At 45.4% G+C, this 20,801-nt stretch overlaps 1 pseudogene; it reads right to left on the reverse strand.

Moving 5' to 3' along the window:
* Positions 1-263: 263 nt before the first annotated feature.
* Positions 264-20,801, reverse strand: part of LOC123996466 — a 52,713-nt pseudogene continuing 32,175 nt past the window's right edge.

Consider the following 20,801-nt stretch of genomic DNA (forward strand, 5'->3'; position numbering starts at 1 on the left):
CCAGGGCTAAGAGACACAGGGCCATGCCCGCTCCCATGCGCCAGTCACTGGAGAAACTGGTGGTGGTGGAGAGGAGAAGCACGCCACCCAGGCCACAGCCCAGGATGAGGAGGACCGCCACACAGTAGCACAGCAGAGACTTGGCCGGGTCCCGGAACCACCACAGCTCCACCTGTTCATCCAGAACACTGCGCTGGATCTGAGCAGGGTCGGGGCCGGTCGGCTGGCCATCCCGGGACGGAGGGAAGTCCTCCAGCTCTGGCATCCTGATCCTCCCAGCCTGACAGACACGCTCACCAGAGAACTCTACCAGGACACAAGCTGGATCACTGGAACTCTCAGTGGAACACCGTTCTTTCTCTCTGGAAATCTTGAGTGGATGTCAATAGAGTCCTCAGTGAATCACAGCAGATGGATCACTGGAAACCTCACCGGATCACAGTTCCTTCTCACTTGATTACAGGTCCTCTTGGTGGATCACAGGGTCCATCAGGTAGTCCACTGCACTCTGAGAGGATGTCCTGTCACTGAACCCTCAGAGCTCAGGGACCAAATGCAGCCTGATGGATACCTGGGGAGAGGAGAGACAAGGGACATTAGAGCCACCTGACATGCATGCAAGCACACACACACACGTTGCTGAATATGCAATCTTTATAGCAGGGCTTTAAACATTAGAGATCCTGCCATATAACAGAGGTATCCTGCAGAGAGAGGTGTTTGAACTGACTGAAAACATAATGCTAAATATGCAACCTGAAAACCCCTCTCCCTTCTTAGACGTGTGTGTGTGTCTGACAGAGACAAATAACGTGAAATAGAAGTGTGTTTCTGTGTTTGAGTGTGTGTGTGTGGTGTTATTAGCAGCTGATAGTGGCCTAGCATCTTTATGGTGTACTCCTGTATGTAGATCAGCACCCCATAGGCTAGCTTAGCTACCCCTCGTAGGCTAGTTTAGCCACCCCTCGTAGGCTAGTTTAGCCACCCCTCGTAGGCTAGTTTAGCCACCCCTCGTAGGCTAGTTTAGCCACCTCGTAGGCTAGTTTAGCCACCTCGTAGGCTAGTTTAGCCACCCCTCGTAGGCTAGTTTAGCCACCCCTCGTAGGCTAGTTTAGCCACACCTCGTAGGCTAGTTTAGCAACCTCGTAGGCTAGTTTAGCCACCTCGTAGGCTAGTTTAGCCACCCCGTTTAGGCTAGTTTAACCACCCCGTAGGCTAGTTCAACCACCCCGTAGGCTAGTTCAGCCACCCCTCATAGGCTAGTTTAGCCACCCCTCGTAGGCTAGTTTAGCCACCCCGTAGGCTAGTTTAGCCACACCTCGTAGGCTAGTTTAGCCACCCCGTAGGCTAGTTTAGCCACCCCGTAGGCTAGTTTAGCCACCCAGCTCTCGTCCGGTGTTGTGTGCCACCTCCTGTTTATTCCCCGGCGAGATGATATTTCTAAGATGGCAGGCAACGCTGACTACAGCCCCCCTTACAACAGGGCTCAAGTATGACTCCTTTTATCAATGGTCTGTCCCTGTAGTCTCAGCGACTCTCAAGGTCAGGGCACAGACAGCTTGTCTTTAAAAGTCTGACAGCCCCTTTACTATCAAAGTCAATAGCGCGAGCCGAGGCACTGAGCGAGGCGAGCACACAGCAGCAGCAGCTCTCTGACAGGAATTACAACTGTCCTCTAACAGACCTGGTCTAGTCTGCTGACACAAACAGAACACTACTAGTCTGTCTGAGCCTCCAAGCGGCAGGTTGAGCTGAGTCCTCATCAACACACAGGGATCATCACACCGAGATATGACACACAGTACAGCTGAGTCACAAGGTGTTCACATTAGGTGTGAAGTGAAGGGATACTAAATAACAGAGCGCATTGCGTTTATTGGACTCCAGCTTCTCCACGCCGTTTCAGTTCATAATTATGAGGTGGATGTGTATACGAGGTGTACAGTGTGTGTATGTGGGGGGTACAGTGTGTGTGTTGTTGAGTCACAAATTAAATCCCAGCAGGTTTGGACCTGATGCCACTGACAGGTATAACAGGAATAGAAGGCAGTAATTGAGGTGACATATGAGCTGGATGAAAACAATAAAAACACACACACATATATATAATTGGCTTTTCTCTCTCATACCAAAACACACATAATTTTTCTTCTGTCTCTGTCTGTCTCAAATCAAATCAAATTTTATTTGTCACATTCACATGGTTAGCAGATGTTAATGCGAGTGTAGCGAAATGCTTGTGCTTCTAGTTCCGACAATGCAGTAATAACCAACAAGTAATCTAACTAACAATTCCAAAACGACTGTCTTATACACAGTGTAAGGGGATAAAGAATATGTACATAAGGATATATGAATGAGTGATGGTACAGAGCAGCATAGGCAAGATACAGTAGATGGTGTCGAGTACAGTATATACATATGAGATGGGTATGTAAACAAAGTGGCATAGTTAAAGTGGCTAGTGATACATGTATTAAATAAGGATGCAGTCGATGATATCGAGTACAGTATATACGTATGCATATGAGATGAATAATGTAGGGTAAGTAACATTATATAAGGTAGCATTGTTTAAAGTGGCTAGTGATATATTTACATCATTTCCCATCAATTCCCATTATTAAAGTGGCTGGAGTTGAGTCAGTGTCAGTGTGTTGGCAGCAGCCACTCAATGTTAGTGGTGGCTGTTTAACAGTCTGATGGCCTTGAGATAGAAGCTGTTTTTCAGTCTCTCGGTCCCAGCTTTGATGCACCTGTACTGACCTCGCCTTCTGGATGATAGTGGGGTGAACAGGCAGTGGCTCGGGTGGTTGTTGTCCTTGATGATCTTTATGGCCTTCCTGTAACATCGGGTGTTGTAGGTGTCCTGGAGGGCAGGTAGTTTGCCCCCGGTGATGCGTTGTGCAGACCTCACTACTCTCTGGAGAGCCTTACGGTTGAGGGCGGAGCAGTTGCCGTACCAGGCGGTGATACAGCTCGCCAGGATGCTCTCGATTGTGCATCTGTAGAAGTTTGTGAGTGCTTTTGGTGACAAGCCAAATTTCTTCAGCCTCCTGAGGTTGAAGAGGCGCTGCTGCGCCTTCTTCACGATGCTGTCTGTGTGAGTGGACCAATTCAGTTTGTCTGTGATGTGTATGCCGGGGAACTTAAAACTTGCTACCCTCTCCACTACTGTTCCATCGATGTGGATAGGGAGGTGTTCCCTCTGCTGTTTCCTGAAGTCCACAATCATCTCCTTAGTTTTGTTGACGTTGAGTGTGAGGTTATTTTCCTGACACCACACTCCGAGGGCCCTCACCTCCTCTCTGTCTCTCTGTCTCTCTGTCTCTCTGTCTCTCTGTCTCTCTCACACTCACTCACTCACTCACTCACTCACTCACTCACTCACTCACTCACTCACTCACTCACTCACTCACACACGCTGAGCGATTAACAAAAACATTTTCTGATTATTAAACAACTATTTGATTGACGTTGGTTCAATTACTTGAATTCCCCAACGTAATCCAAACCAAGTTCACTTAGTTTGGTTTTCTCGTGAGCTCAACGTGCCATTTCTCTAGTGAGAAATCCTATCAAGCACGAGAGACATCAAAATCAAGAACTAACTGTGAGATGCTTTAGGGAGTTTTCGTAGGCAAATATTCAACCTAGTTCAGCGCAGAAAACGTGGTAATTACCTACCGGAGTTGGGGAAGCTACTCTGAAAATATAGTTTGCCAAGCTACCAATTACTTCACACTGAAAGACATTAAGCTACACTTAAGAAAAATATAGTTCACTTAACTAGAGTTACTTTTAAAAAGTAGTTCACTACATCCAAACTACAATACATGGCTAAAAGTATGTGGACACCCCTTCAAATGAGTGGATTTGGCTATTTCAGCCACACCCGCTGCTCACAGGTGTATAAAATCGAGCACACCGCTATGCAATCTCCATAGACAAACACTGGCAGTAGAATTGCCCATACTAAAGAGCTTAGTGACTTTCAATGTGGCACCATCATAGGATGCCACCTTTCCAGCAAGTCAGTTCGTCAAATTTCTGCCCTGCTAAAAGCTGCCCCTGTCAACTGTAAGTGCTGTTATTGTGAAGTGGAAACTTCTAGGAGCAACAAAAGCTCAGGAGCAAAGTGGTAGACCACACAAGCTCACAGAACAAGACCAGCGGGTGCTGAAGCGAGCAGAATGTAAAAATCATTTGTCCTCGGTTGCAACACTCACTACCGAGTTCCAAACAGCCTCTAGAAACAACGTTAGCATAATAACTTTTAGTCAGAAGCTTCATGAAATGGATTTCCATGGTCGAGCAGCCGCACACAAGGCTAAGATCACCATGTGCAATGCCAAGCATCGGCTGGAGTGGTGTAAAGCTTGCCGCCATTGGACAATGGAGTAGTGGAAATGTGTTCTCTGGAGTGATGAATCACCCTTCACCATCTGGCAGTGCGAAGGATGAATCTGGGTTTGGTTGATGCCAGGAGACCGATACCTGCCCCAATGCTGTAAAGTTTGGTGGAGTAGGAATAATGGTCTGGGGCTGGCTTTCATGGTTCGGGCTAGGTGCCTTAATTCCAGTGAAGGGAAATCTTAATTCTTCAGCATACAACGACATTCTACATGATTCTGTGCTTCCAACTTTGTGCAACAGTTTGGGGAAGGCCCTTTCCTGTTTCAGCATGACAATGACCCTGTGCACAAACCGAGGTCCATAGAGAAATGGTTTGTCGAGATAGGTGTGGAATAACTTGACTGGCCTGCAGAGAGCTCTGACCTCAACCCCATCGAATGCCTTTGGGATGAATTGGAACGCCGACTGCGAGCCAAGCCTAATCGCCCAACATCAGTGCCCAACCTCACTAACGCTCTCATGGCTGAATGGAAGCAAGTCCACACAGCAATGTTCCAACATCTAGCGGAAAGCCTTCAGAGAAGAGTGGAGGCTGTTATAGCAGGAAAAGGGGGACCAACTCCATATTAATGTCCATAATTTTGGAATGAGACGTTCAACGAGTAGTTGTCCACATACTTTTGGTCATGTAGTATATACAGCTCTGGAAAAAAATGAAGAGACCACTGCAAAAGTATCAGTTTCTCTGGTTTTACTATTTATAGATGTGTTTGGGTAAAATTAACATTTTCTTTTCAATGAAATACCTACAACATTTCTTCCAAATTCCAAATAAAAATATTGTCACTTAGAGCATATATTTGCAAAAAATTGCAACTGGTTAAAATAACAAAAAATATGCAGTGTTGTCAGACCTCGAATAACGCAAATAAAATATGTTTTATATTAATTTATAAACAACACAATACTCATGTTTTAACTTAGGAAGAGTTCAGAAATCAATATTTGGTAGAATAACCCTGATTTTCAATCACAGCTTTCATGTGTCTTGGCCTGCTCTCCTCTCCACCAGTCTTTCACATTGATGTTGGGTGACTTTATGTCACTCCTGGTGCAGAAATTCAAGCTTCACTGCTTTGTTAAATGGCTTGTGACCATCCATCTTCCTCCTGATCACATTCCAGAGGTTTTCAATGGGGTTCAGGTCTGGAGATTGGGCTGACCATGACAGGCTCTTGATCTGGACTTCCTCCATCCACATCTTGATTACCTGGCTGTGTGGCATGGAGCATTGTCCTGCTGGAAAAACCAATCCTCAGAGTTGGGGAACATTGTCAGAGCAGAAGGAAGCAAGTTCTTCCAGGACAACCTTGTATGTGGCTTGATGCCAAAGGTGATTCAACAAAGAACAGAGTAAACGGTCTGAATACTTATGTAAATGTTATATTTCTGTTTTTTTTGTGGGTTTTTAAAATTTAAATTTGCTAAAATGTGAAAAAATAAAATAATAATTGCTTTGTCATTATGGGATATTGTGTGTAGATTGAGGGGGAAAAAAACAATTTAATCAATTTTAGAATAAGGTTGTAACATAACAAAATAAGAAAAAGTCAAGGGGTCTGAATACTTTCTGAATGCACTGTGTATATAAATAAATAAATTGCATCTATGATTGTTGAAGATGTATTCAATGATCACACCAATGATAGAAATGATGGAAATGTGATTCAGTACATTTTGATGGGTAGTGCAAGTGTATAGCCCACAACAGTGTAATGTACTGAAAATAACAAGCTCCTGTTTTTCTAGTCCTTCCGGTTCTGACCTTTTGCCTGCCCTGAAACTGAGCCCGCCTACCTGACCATTCTGCCTGACAGACCATTCTGCCTGCCCTGACACTGAGCCCGCCTGCCTGACCATTCTGCCTGACAGACCATTCTGCCTGCCCTGACACTGAGCCTGCCTGCCTGACCATTCTGCCTGACAGACCATTCTGCCTGCCCTGACACTGAGCCCGCCTGCCTGACCATTCTGCCTGACTGACCATTCTGCCTGCCCTGACACTGAGCCCGCCTGCCTGACCATTCTGCCTGGCCTGACACTGAGCCTGCCTGCCTGACCATTCTGCCTGACCTGACGCTGAGCCCGCCTGCCTGACCATTCTGCCTGACCTGACACTGAGCCTGCCTGCCTGACCATTCTGCCTGGCCTGACACTGAGCCTGCCTGCCTGACCATTCTGCCTGGCCTGACACTGAGCCTGCCTGCCTGCCTGACCATTCCCCTGACCTCGAGCCTGCCAGCCGCCCTGTACCGTTTGGACCTGATTATGAACTCTTGCCTGTCCTCACCCTGCCTCTTGCCTTTCCCTCGCTATTAAATAAATATCAGAGACTCTAATCATCTTCCACCTGTGTCTTCATCTGAATCTCGCCTTGTGTCATTATATACTCATTATATTTCACAGTAACCTTATATTCGGGATCAATGGTTGTGTGGTGAAAGATGTCTACAAAATGAATGCACAAAGTTACAACTGTGACTAATTTGGCGTTTTGTACAAAAAATGTATCAAATTCACCACAAGCTTGTGAAAATAGTACCAAAGCGATTAAAACAAACTGTAACAGAATGTGCAATTTAGCTATTAAACACAACTATATTTCAAGTGAGAATTAGGCAGGTCTGATGACAAAAATTAAAAGAAATTCTTGCTTACTTCACCCATATTTTATTTTTGCATAAAAAGAAGGGTGTAGTTTGTTGTTAGCGACACCGCAAAACATTTATTAACTACTCAAAACACTACCAAGATTTTGAATTTAGCTCAACCACCACCAGGCTACTGCAAAATTACTAATTGAACTAAATGCAGTTCACTACTCCCCAACCCTGTTAACCACAATGACCAGAATCTATTTAGCCTATTCTTCCTGGAGCTGCACACAGACCGCATGAGAGAGAAATGTACAACCTAGCAACAGAGATAGACAGACAGTTTGGGACATATAGCTTTATTAACCGATTGACAGTTGTAGCGGACAGCTCTGCAGCATGGGCAGCTCTGCAGCATGGGCAGCTCTGCAGCATGGGCAGCTCTGCAGCATGGGCAGCTGTGGCAACCCAATGATCAGGGGCTACCCTTTTTCGCTAGCTAAGACTGGGGAGCTTGGCTCGTTGGGGAGCACAGGGATAATGCTAGATGGTTGTCTGGCTGCTACTGCCTGAGCAGAGATGAGATGACGACTTTAAGAAATGAAAAAATGAGATCATTAAATAATAAATGTAGTAATATATTAAAGGAATGTGAATTCATTATTGTTAATAAGTGCTAAGCAGTAATTGGCAGTCACATCATGGGGCTCATTCATTGCTTTATTCTGTGTTAGAGACAATTGAATGTTCTCAATATATTTGGCTTTGGAATTTCAATTCAAAAGCTCTAAAATTATTTCAAGCTCATATTTCATAATTAATTTAAAAATAGATATATTATGTATTTATCGAAACCAAAATTGAAAAACGTGATTATTTGTTTTAAACTGAACCGACCTCAAAAAGCACTAATCGCTCAGCACTAACCCACACACACTCTCTCTCTCTCCTCATTCTCCTCTCTTGTTTAGAGGCGTTCTGCCTGCTCTCTTATCAGAGCTGATAGGACCTCTCCTTCACATCACAGATACCAGAGGCCTCATCATAAAAACCTTCATCATCTGCTCCTCTGTGTGAGCTATTCTCTAGTCTGTCTCTTCTGTATTTCGCAGACAGGCACAGAGGCAGACAATGACTTCCCCCAAATGTCTGCAGCACCTAGCAAGGTTGATGACGGTTATATGCGGAGCAGCATATTTCAGTTAATGCAAATTTGCTCTGTGATAATGATGATGAAAACCCACAGATAATCGTAAAACCTTGAGAATCAGTTAGTAAGACCTCTTTTCTTTTAAGGTCTGAAGGTTGGTCTGTTGGTCAACTCGACAGAGGAGCTATGCTTTATGGACACTGTATTCCCTATGTTATTTGGCCCTGCTGAATTCATCCCACCAAGTCATTAGTGTCTCATTTAATGTTGAAGTTCTGTTCTTTTGTTCTTTTAAAATAGGAATTTGCCATTATAATCAGTCTGTAGATCAATTATTCATGGGTTCACATAAGAACAAAATAAACAAAATGGTAGTTGTTTTACTTCTGACAGGAGGAGATGAGAGCCAAGGGAGCCGGATAGTTGCAGAAGCTTTGCTTTGATCTGCAGTCAAACGGCTGAAACTGCTTGTCCCTACTTCCTCTCTGCAGGGTTTGAACCGACACACCACTCCCTCCGATCAGCAGGTGTTTAAAGAGGCCTTTAGAGCTACCAGCAGTACTGAGGGGTCCCTTTAATAATTCATCCAGGCCTGAGAGCCCAGGCCAGCCAGCAGGGAAAGAGGAGCAGTCCCCAACAGGATGGAGTTTCATTGGCTTTCAGTAAACTGATGTCACGTTCCTGCACTGGTCCTGGTCCATCAGCACATTCTCATACAGTCCAAGCAGGCATGGAATTGGACGCCTACATAAAAAAGTCTGGTCGTGTTGAAGTCTCACAGGCAATGAGTTAGCTGACTATGACACAAATGGGGTCCTCGCCTTGGTCCTGTTGTGTGAATGTGTTTACCTGAGGCCCTTGGAGAGGATGTGTGGCCAGGAGTTGCCGTGGCAACAGTGCCTCCTCCTCTTCCTGTTCATCGGTGACGAGAGGGGTCAGGATTGGCACCATCTGTTTTTGCACTGGGCATCAGTGCCAAGCTCCATGGGGGCCGGGAGCCTGGAGCTGCTAGGGGCTGGAGGCAGGCAGGCGTCTGGGGATGAGGCTAGGCAGGGCTGGATGGAGGAGTGGCGGGTGGAGAGAGAGAGGTTCTGAATGGTTTATTATTCAGGCGGTGTCTATGTTCCTGTCACAGTCCAGCCAGTCAGAGGCCTCGGGATCCTCTCTGTGGCCAGGCACGGTGAGGGGACAATTGGCAGACACACCAACTCAGTTGGGCTTAATGCTATTTTAATTGTGGACTATGTGCTTGATAGCAAATACTAATACAACTAACAGCACAAGGAAACACTTCTCTCCCCCGCTGTTCTCCCCCCTGGTCCTGTACCTGATGTTGTTTTCAATCTCTCTTCAGCAGGACCTAGTGATGTTGACGGTGATGTTACTACCCCTCTCAGCTTGCACTGACTCCCTGCCGAGACCTCAGCCACCTGGCTCTACAGTAGCTTGCCTGCATCAGTCACAAACTGGATGGAAAGAAGAATAGAATATAGATAAGAACAGAATATAGATAAGAACAGAATATAGATAAGAACAGAACACCAACACAACATAATCTAAAGCGAGTCTGACATTTTTTTTGCACTTGACTTTTCATTTGCATACAGTATTTTCCTCCCTTGAATGCAGACTGTTTCCTGTTTCCTGTGGTTTTGCTGATAGTTTCCCTTATAGCTGCCCACTCGGATGTACACTCTCCTCTCTGTAGTGGCCAGCCTGAGCCTGCCTGCCTTCATTGAGCACAGCTCCAATATTAAAACCCTAATCAAATCACCAATTAACATGCACTCGCGTCCCCCTTGCCTCGCTCCATTCTGCTGACGACAAAAACATGTTTACCTTTTGTTGTTCGCCATTATTTTTTTTAATTGTATGGGTTCGGAGGCGGCCTTCAACATATTCAAACATCCCTGCTCTGTGAGAAACAGGAGCCTGGGTTCCAGATAGAACCTGATCCTCACGGGGCTGGGTTCCAGATAGAACCTGATCCTCACGGGGCTGGGTTCCAGATAGAACCTGATCCTCACGGGGCTGGGTTCCAGATAGAACCTGATCCTCACGGGGCTGGGTTCCAGATAGAACCTGATCCTCACGGGGCTGGGTTCCAGATAGAACCTGATCCTCACGGGGCTGGGTTCCAGATAGAACCTGATCCTCACGGGGCTGGGTTCCAGATACAACCTGATCCTCACGGGGCTGGGTTCCAGATACAACCTGATCCTCACGGGGCTGGGTTCCACACTCTCGCTCTCACCTTCTGTCTCTCTCTCACACTCATCCTCTCTCCTGCACTCTCTCAAATACATCAAACACATGGTTTCTGGCATTATTATGAGCCATCCTCCCCTCACCAGCCTCCGCTGGCACACACATGCATGCACTTAGTCACACACTCACTCCGTCCCTCGTTCCCTCACTCGCCTTTTAGTTTATTGGTGAGACTATGTTATGTATATTGATCATGAGACAGCAGGGAACGACAATGGAGAGGTCACTCCTAGGTATAGTTATTTACTGTTACACAAGTATATGCTAGATGGATTTTTCACAACATCATTGACTTGTGTTTTGTATGGTATATACAAGTGGAAATAGCTACAACAGTGTTTAGAGGCCAACACTAACACTTGGGTCCAAAACTTAAGGTGTGATATTGGCAGGAACTAGTTACAGTATAGGAAATCCTGGTTGGCCTGAATAAATAAAAAAACTGGACAGTTCAGTCCTCCACAAAACCTGCTACACCCATTCTGTCTGGCAATAAAAGGTTCATATTTATTCAGCTATTCCAGTCTTTACAGCTTCACAAAAATGTGTCTGAAAATAGATTAAACTATAATTGTGTTATTTGCATGATGGTTGTAAGAATAGTCAGGAGTATGTTTTGGTTTTTAATTACATTTCTCTTTTTTTATGCAATGTTTAATATCTCTTATGGTCATGGGTCAAGTCAGGCTCGAAAATATGAATGAAAACTTCAGTCAAACAGCCAATAACCATGATCAAACTTCTGGAAATGAATTACTTCATGGGGGGGGTGGACCAAGTAAGTGACCAATTTCCCACTAAATGTTGACAAATTCTAAAATTACGAGCTTCACTGTCCTTTCATGGGAGATATCTATCAGAAAATATGCTTAGAGGCTTTAAGAAAGTACAAAGGGCTATTTGTATTCAATGTGGCAACTGCAGTAAGCTAAACTCTCCAATGTAGCCTATTCTGGCTCTATGGGATGATTGTCTCAACAGTATGGTTACAACAAACATACAGCAACACATTACCTATGGCTGTCATACGTAACACTGTCATAATGGGTGGGTTCTGTAGCTCAGTTGGTAGAACATGGCGCTTGTAACGCCAGGGTAGTGGGTTCGATCCCCGGGACCACCCATACGTAGAATGTATGCACACATGACTGTAAGTCGCTTTGGATAAAAGCGTCTGCTAAATGGCATATATTATAATGCTATATGACACTGTCATATGATGACCTGTCATGAGGACAGATCACGACACGTTATGACAGTAAACTAGGCTATTTATATTCAGCTCAAATGATCTTGCTTGATAATTCAAATAAGTAACTAGCCTAGAACCGAACTATAAAAGGTGGAACAATGTCAAGAAAGTTATTTAGCCTAGTCACCTCATCAAATCGAGTGTGTGATCCATGCACTGTCTAGCATTTCTATTCTGTCTATATGCTGTTTACCTGTGCGTGGTGCTGGCACATTTCCAGTCGCTATTCATCCTCGAAACGGAACGACTCCACAAATCTCCGTTTTTGCGCCGGGAGGTATTTCCAAATCCAAACCATATGCCGCGCGTTTGGTGCGTGAAAGGACGGTTTGAAACAATATAGTCTCAATAATCAACATAATTCTGACTAGACTGACTACCTTTCTCCGATGTGGAGCCTCCGATTGTGATTGTGTGTGCCTCTCGCGCTCACTGAACCGTCCGAAAGGTCTAGCGGACTTTCCCGGTTGCAGGTGTGGTCACCGCACGCAGAGGCGACGCTGGTTGGGAGGGGAAAGCGCATCAGTAGGCTACAGAGCAGCGCGCGACCTTTCGCTGGCGTCCCATGGGGAAAGCCCGCGCGCCAGCCTTAAATTATAAACACTTCTCATGAAGGGGATGTGCGCCGTTGGGATAGCACCTAGCTGACAGACAAAATAGATTTGCCCAGTACTTTTTTTAAAGTCTAGAGAATGATAGGCTTACCGTTTTTGCCACTTCCCGTTATTATGGTGGTAATACGAAGGATCATCCTACAGTTGACAAACAGGTCCCGTAAAAACGCACGTACACGCAAATCAAATCAAATTTTATTTGTCACATACACATGGTTAGCAGATGTTAAATGCGAGTGTAGCGAAATGCTTGTGCTTCTAGTTCCGACAATGCAGTGATAACCAACAAGTAATCTAACTAACAATTCCAAAACGACTGTCTTATACACAGTGTAAGGGGATAAGGAACATGTACATAAGGATATATGAATGAGTGATGGTACAGAGCAGCATACAGGGGTTGGGGGTGGTTATAAATTGATTTGGATGGAGGGGTTGGTTATAAATTGATTTGGATGGAGGGGATGGTTATAAATTTATTTGGATGGAAGGGATAGGGGGGTTATAAATAATTTTGGATGGAGGGGTTGGGGGGTTATCAATTGATTTGGATGGAGGGGATGGTTATAAATTGATTTGGATGGAAGGGATAGGGGGTTATAAATTGGTTTGGATGGAGGGTTTGGGGGTGGTTATAAATTGATTTGGATAGAGGGGTTGGGGGTTATAAATTGGTTTGGAGGGAGGGGTTGGGGGTGGTTATAAATTGGTTTGGAGGGTGGGCTTGGGGGTTATAAATTGGTTTGGATGGAGGGGTTATAAATTGGTTTGAATGGAGGGGTTGGTTATAAATTGGTTTGGAGGGAGGGGTTGGGGGGGTTATAAATTGATTTGGATGGAGGGAATGGTTATAAATTGATTTGGATGGAAGGGATAGTGGGGTTATAAATTGGTTTGGATGGAGGGGTTATAAATTGATTTGCATGGAGGGGTTGTAGGTGGTTATACATTGATTTGGATGGAGGGGTTGGAGGTGGTTATAAATTGGTTTGGATGGAGGGGTTGGAGGTGGTTATAAATTGGTTTGGATGGAGGGGTTGGGGGGTTATAAATTGATTTGGATGGAGGGAATGGTTATAAATTGATTTGGATGGAAGGGATAGTGGGGTTATAAATTGGTTTGGATGGAGGGGTTATAAATTTATTTGCATGGAGGGGTTGTAGGTGGTTATACATTGATTTGGATGGAGGGGTTGGAGGTGGTTATAAATTGGTTTGGATGGAGGGGTTGGGGGGGTTATAAATTGATTTGGATGGAGGGGTTGGGTTATAAATTGATTTGGATGGAGGGGTTGGTTATAAATTGGTTTGGATGGAGGGGTTGGTTATAAATTGATTTGGATGGAGGGGTTGGTTATAAATTGATTTGGATGGAGGGGTTGGAGGGTTATAAATTGATTTGGATGGAGGGTTGGTTATAAATTGGTTTGGAGGGAGGGGTTGGGGGGTTATAAATTGATTTGGATGGAGGGAATGGTTATAAATTGATTTGGATGGAGGGGTTATACATCGGTTTGGATGGAGGGGTTGGGGTGGTTATAAATTGATTTGGATGGAGGGGATGGTTATAACTTGATTTAGTTGGAGGGGGGGGTTAAAAATGGGGGGAGGGGTTAAAAATGGATTTGGATGGAGGGGTTGGGGGGTTATAAATTGATTTGGATGGAAGGGTTGGGGGGTTATAAATTGATTTGGATGGAGGGGTTGGGTTATAAATTGATTTGGATGGAGGGGTTGGGGGTGGTTCTAAATGTATTTGGATGGAGGGGTTGGGGGGTTGTAAATGTATTTGGATGGAGGGGTTGGGGGATGTTTATAAATTGGTTTGGATGGAGTTGTTGGGGGTGGTTATAAATTGGTTTGGATGGAGGGGTTTGGGGGGTTGTAAATGTATTTGGATGGAGGGATTGGGGGTTGTAAATGTATTTGGATGGAGGGGTTGGGGGGTTATAAATTGAATTGGATGGAGGGTTGGGGGTTATAAATTGATTTGGATGGAGGGGTTGGGTTATAAATTGGTTTGGAGGGAGGGGTTGGGGGTTATAAATTGATTTGGATGGAGGGGATGGTTATAAATTGATTTGGATGGAGGGGTTGGTTATAAATTGGTTTGGAGGGAGGGGTTGGGGGGTTATAAATTGATTTGGATGGACGGGTTGGGGTGGTTATAGTTTGATTTGGATGGAGGGGTTGGGGGTGGTTATAAATTGATTTGGATGGAGGGGATGGTTATAAATTGATTTGGATGGAAGGGATAGGGGGCTATAAATTGATTTGGATGGAGGGGTTGGGGGGGTTATAAATTGGTTTGGATAGAGGGGTTGGGGGTGGTTATAAATTGGCTTGGAGGGAGGGGTTGGGGGTTATAAATTGGTTTGGAGGGAGGGGTTGGGGGTAATAAATTGATTTGGAGGGAGGGGTTGGGGGTAATAAATTGATTTGGAGGGAGGGGTTGGGGGTTATAAATTGATTTGGATGGAGGGGTTGGGTTATAAATTGATTTGGATGGAGGGGTTGGGGGTGGTTATAAATGTATTTGGATGGAGGGGTTGGGGGGGGTTGTAAATTTATTTGGATGGAGGGGTTGGGTTATAAATTGATTTGGATGGAGGGGTTGGGGGGTTGTAAATTTATTTGGATGGAGGGGTTGGGGGGTTATAAATTGATTTGGATGGAGGGGTTGGAGGGGTTATAAATTGATTTGGATGGAGGGGTTGGAGGTGGTTATAAATTGATTTGGGTGGAGGGGATGGTTATAAATTGATTTGGATGGAGGGGATGGTTATAAATTGATTTGGATGGAGGGGATGGTTATAAATTGATTTGGATGGAGGGGTTGGGGGTTAAAAATGGATTTGGATGGAGGGGTTGGGGGTTATAAATTGGTTTGGATGGAGGGGTTGGGGGTGGTTATAAATTGGTTTGGAGGGAGGGGTTGGGGTGTTATAAATTGGTTTGGATGGAGGGGTTGAGGGGGTGGTTATAAATAGGTTTGGATGAAGGGGTTGGGGGGTTATAAATTGATTTGGATGGAGGGGTTGGGGGGTTATAAATTGATTTGGATGGAGGGGTTGGGGGTTATAAATTGGTTTGGATAGAGGGGTTGGGGGTTATAAATTGGTTTGGATGGAGGGGTTGGGGGTTATAAATTGATTTGGATGGAGGGGTTGGGGGTTATAAATTGATTTGGATGCAGGGGTTGGGGGTTATAAATTGATTTGGATGGAGGGGTTGGGGGTTATAAATTGATTTGGATGGAGGGGTTGGGGGGTTATAAATTGATTTGGATGGAGGGGTTGGGGGTTATAAATTGATTTGGATGCAGGGGTTGGGGGTTATAAATTGATTTGGATGGAGGGGTTGGTTATAAATTGGTTTGGAGGGAGGGGTTGGGGGTTATAAATTGATTTGGATGGATGGGTTGGGGGTGGTTATAAATTGGTTTGGATGGAGGGGTTGGTTATAAATTGGTTTGGAGGGAGGGGTTGGGGATGGTTATAAATTGATTTGGAGGGAGGGGTTGGGGATGGTTATAAATTGATTTGGATGGAGGGGTTGGAGGGGTTATAAACTGATTTGGATGGAGGGGTTGGGGGGTAAAAAATTTATTTGGATGGAGGGGTTGGGGGTTATAAACTGATTTGGATGGAGGGGTTGGGGGGTTGTAAATGTATTTGGATGGAGGGGTTGGGGGGGGTTGTAAATGTATTTGGATGGAGGGGTTGGGGGAGGTTATAAATTGGTTTGGATGGAGGGGTTGGGGGTGGTTATAAATTGGTTTGGATGGAGGGGTTGGGGGGTTATAAATTGATTTGGATGGAGGGGTTGGGGGGTTGTAAATGTATTTGGATGGAGGGGTTGGAGGGGTTATACATTGGTTTGGATGGAGGGGTTGGGGGGTTGTAAATGTATTTGGATGGAGGGGTTGGAGGGGTTATACATTGGTTTGGATGGAGGGGTTGGGGGTTAGAAATTGGTTTGGAGGGAGGGGTTGGGGGTTATAAATTGGTTTGGAGGGAGGGGTTGGGGGTTATAAATTGGTTTGGATGGAGGGGTTGGGGGGTTATAAATTGATTTGGATGGAGGGGTTGGGGGGTTATAAATTGGTTTGGATGGAGGGGTTGGGGGTTTATAAATTGGTTTGGATGGAGGGGTTGGGGGGGGTTATAAATTGGTTTGGAGGGAGGTGTTGGGGGTGGTTATAAATTGGTTTGGAGGGAGGGGTTGGGGGTGGTTATAAATTGGTTTGGAGGGAGGGGTTGGGGGTGGTTATAAATTGGTTTGGAGGGAGGTGTTGGGGGTGGTTATAAATTGGTTTGGAGGGAGGGGTTGGGGGTTATAAATTGGTTTGGAGGGAGGGGTTGGGGGTTATAAATTGGTTTGGATGGAGGGGTTGGGGGTTATAAATTGGTTTGGAGGGAGGGGTTGGGGGTTATAAATTGATTTGGATGGAGGGATTGGGGGTTATAAATTGGTTTGGATGGACGGTTTGGGGGAGTTATAAATTGGTTTGGATGGAGGGGTTGGGGGGGTTATAAATTGGTTTGGATGGAGGGGTTGGGGGGGTTATAATTTGAAGAACATATCAAGACCATTTCGAGGACAGCTTTTTTCCATCTACGTAATATTGCAAAAATCAGAAACTGTCTGTCCAAAAATGATGCAGAAAAATTAATCCATGCTTTTGTCACTTCTAGGTTAGACTACTGCAACGCTCTACTTTCCGGCTACCCGGATAAAGCACTAAATAAACTTCAGTTAGTGCTAAATACGGCTGCTAGAATCCTGACTAGAACCAAAAAATGTGATCATATTACTCCAGTGCTAGCCTCTCTACACTGGCTTCCTGTCAAAGCAAGGGCTGATTTCAAGGTTTTACTGCTAACCTACAAAGCATTACATGGGCTTGCTCCTACCTATCTCTCTGATTTGGTCCTGCCGTACATACCTACACGTACGCTACGGTCACAAGACGCAGGCCTCCTAATTGTGCCTAGAATTTCTAAGCAAACAGCTGGAGGCAGGGCTTTCTCCTATAGAGCTCCATTTTTATGGAACGGTCTGCCTACCCATGTCAGAGAAGCAAACTCGGTCTCAACCTTTAAGTCTTTACTGAAGACTCATCTCTTCAGTGGGTCATATGATTGAGTGTAGTCTGGCCCAGGAGTGGGAAGGTGAACGGAAAGGCTCTGGAGCAACGAACCGCCCTTGCTGTCTCTGCCTGGCCGGTTCCCCTCTTTCCACTGGGATTCTCTGCCTCTAACCCCATTACAGGGGCTGAGTCACTGGCTTACTGGGGCTCTCTCATGCCGTCCCTGCAGGGGGTGCGTCACCTGAGTGGGTTGATTCACTGTTGTGGTCATCCTGTCTGGGTTGGCGCCCCCCCCCCCCACCCCTTGGGCTGTGCTGTGGCGGAGATCTTTGTGGGCTATACTCAGACTTGTCTCAGGATGGTAAGTTGGTGGTTGAAGATATCCCTCTAGTGGTGTGGGGGCTGTGCTTTGGCAAAGTGAGTGGGGTTATATCCTTCCTGTTTGGCCCTGTCCGGGGGTGTCCTCGGATGGGGCCACAGTGTCTCCTGTCCCCTCCTGTCTCAGCCTCCAGTATTTATGCTGCAGTAGTTTGTGTCGGGGGGCTAGGGTCAGTTTGTTATATCTGGAGTACTTCTCCTGTCCTATTCGGTGTCCTGTGTGAATCTAAGTGTGCGTTCTCTAATTCTCTCCTTCTTTATTTCTCTCTCTCGGAGGACCTGAGCCCTAGGACCATGCCCCAGGACTACCTGACATGATGACTCCTTGCTGTCCCCAGTCCACCTGGCCATGCTGCTGCTCCAGTTTCAACTGACCTGAGCCCTAGGACCATGCCCCAGGACTACCTGACATGATGACTCCTTGCTGTCCCCAGTCCACCTGGCCATGCTGCTGCTCCAGTTTCAACTGTTCTGCCTTACTATTATTCGACCATGCTGGTCATTTATGAACATTTGAACATCTTGGCCATGTTCTGTTATAATCTCCACCCGACACAGCCAGAAGAGGACGGGCCACCCCACATATGCTCTCTCTAATTCTCTCTTTCTTTCTCTCTCTCGGAGGACCTGAGCCCTAGGACCGTGCCCCAGGACTACCTGACATGATGACTCCTTGCTGTCCCCAGTCCACCTGACTGTGCTGCTGCTCCAGTTTCAACTGTTCTGCCTTATTATTATTCGACCATGCTGGTCATTTATGAACATTTGAACATCTTGGCCATGTTCTGTTATAATCTCCACCCGGCACAGCCAGAAGAGGACTGGCCACCCCACATAGCCTGGTTCCTCTCTAGGTTTCTTCCTAGGTTTTGGCCTTTCTAGGGAGTTTTTCCTAGACACCGTGCTTCTACACCTGCATTGCTTGCTGTTTGGGGTTTTAGGCTGGGTTTCTGTACAGCACTTTGAGATATCAGCTGATGTACGAAGGGCTATATAAATCAATTTGATTTGATTTGATTTTAAAAGTTATCCTGCAGACTCTTTCCAATGAAAGCTGCAATCAGTCGTCTTTACTGTAAATCAGTCCAGATAAGAGAGAAACAGGTCACCTTTGATAGTGTTGGTCTGCTTCTTGCCCTGTTTTCTCATCAGACTCTTGTAGTCGTGGACCTGGGAACGCACCAGACGCAACTCCTTTCTCAGGTCGTTGATCTCTCTGATTAGAGTTGCATTCTCCTGTAGCAATCAATGAATGAATCAACCAATCAGTTAGTCAAAGAATAGTACAGAACAAACAGCCTATAGATTTGGGGTGTATAATAAAGTTGTGGTCACTAATTTTATGACTATTGTGTGCGGCACTCCAACAGTCCTTTATGAAAAGTCTCGTCTCTGTCACCTGCATGATCTTGACGTTGTCTGCATGGTGGACCACGCCGTCTTTGGCCAGTTTCCTCTTCAGGGACGCCACGTTCCTCTCCAGGTGCTCTCTGTGCGGGACGTACTCCCTCTGGACTTCTGCGTCCACACCAACTATATCCACCTGAGAGACATGAAGAGCAGCCATATTTGATTACAATGAATACACAGTAGCCAACTTACTTATCTATGACGAGTTGCATTCTTTAACTTCTGGGTACATTTTTGCTCAGGGAGAACTTTTTAGACCAGCACTGTAGCCATTACAAGGTTACAACCCAATTCACTCTACCAGCTTGCATGAAAGAGCATAAAAGCAGCACAAACAGGCAGAGTGAGCTCTAGTGAGCCTATAACAATGCTGCTCTTGCGCTCTGTCAATTCAATTCAAGGGGCTTTATTGGCATGGGAAACATATGTTTACATTGCCAAAGCAAGTGAAGTAGATATACAAAAGTAAAATAAATAATACAAATGAACTCTCTCTCCATCTCCCTCTTTCATCCTGTTTCTCTCACCACATCACTCTTCTGTACATAGTGGTCGTAAAGGTCTGTGATGCTGTCCTTTAACCTCTTAGGCTCCTGGGTGAATCCCACACAGTTATAGAGGTCCGTCTTGAACCTACGTACCAGGGCCTCCACATCCCTTACCTGGGGAAGAGGGGTTGGTCATTTGCAAAGATAAAAACACAAATATAAACACCTGCCATGCACTCAAGGTAAAATGGTATCCCTCTCCCTCACACACTACATACCTTCTGCAGTCCCTTGTGCATCTCCTTGTCGGTGGTGGTGAGTTTGATGCTCAGCGATGTCCAGTTCCTGTTGAGCGTTCTTCTTGTGGAAGGTATCCAGCTCCTGCTCCATCTACAGAGTACAGGAAGCCCATAGCATTGATCTCTATATACTCCCACATACAGCTGATCTTTTTTTATTTTTTATTTTAATTTTATTTCACCTTTATTTAACCAGGTAGGCTAGTTGAGAACAGGTTCTCATTTGCAACTGCGACCTGGCCAAGATAAAGCATAGCAGTGTGAACAGACAACACAGAGTTACACATGGAGTAAACAATTAACAAGCCAATAACACAGTAGAAAAAAAGGGGAGTCTATATACATTGTGTGCAAAAGGCATGAGGAGGTAGGCGAATAATTAAAATTTTGCAGATTAACAATGGAGTGATAAATGATCAGATGGTCATGTACAGGTAGAGATATTGGTGTGCAAAAGAGCAGAAAAGTAAATAAATAAAAACAGTATGGGGATGAGGGAGGTGAAAATGGGTAGGCTATTTACCAATAGACTATGTACAGCTGCAGCGATCGGTTAGCTGCTCAGATAGCAGATATTTGAAGTTGGTGAGGGAGATAAAAGTCTCCAACTTCCTCGATTTTTGCAATTCGTTCCAGTCACAGGCAGCAGAGTACTGGAACGAAAGGCGGCCAAATGAGGTGTTGGCTTTAGGGATGATCAGTGAGATACACCTGCTGGAGCGCGTGCTACGGATGGGTGTTGCCATCGTGACCGAACTGAGATAAGGCGGAGCTTTACCTAGCATGGACTTGTAGATGACCTGGAACCAGTGGGTCTGGCGACTAATATGTAGCGAGGGC

This window comes from Oncorhynchus gorbuscha, linkage group LG15 (genome assembly GCF_021184085.1).
Source record: "Oncorhynchus gorbuscha isolate QuinsamMale2020 ecotype Even-year linkage group LG15, OgorEven_v1.0, whole genome shotgun sequence".
Classification (NCBI taxonomy): Eukaryota; Metazoa; Chordata; class Actinopteri; order Salmoniformes; family Salmonidae; genus Oncorhynchus; species Oncorhynchus gorbuscha.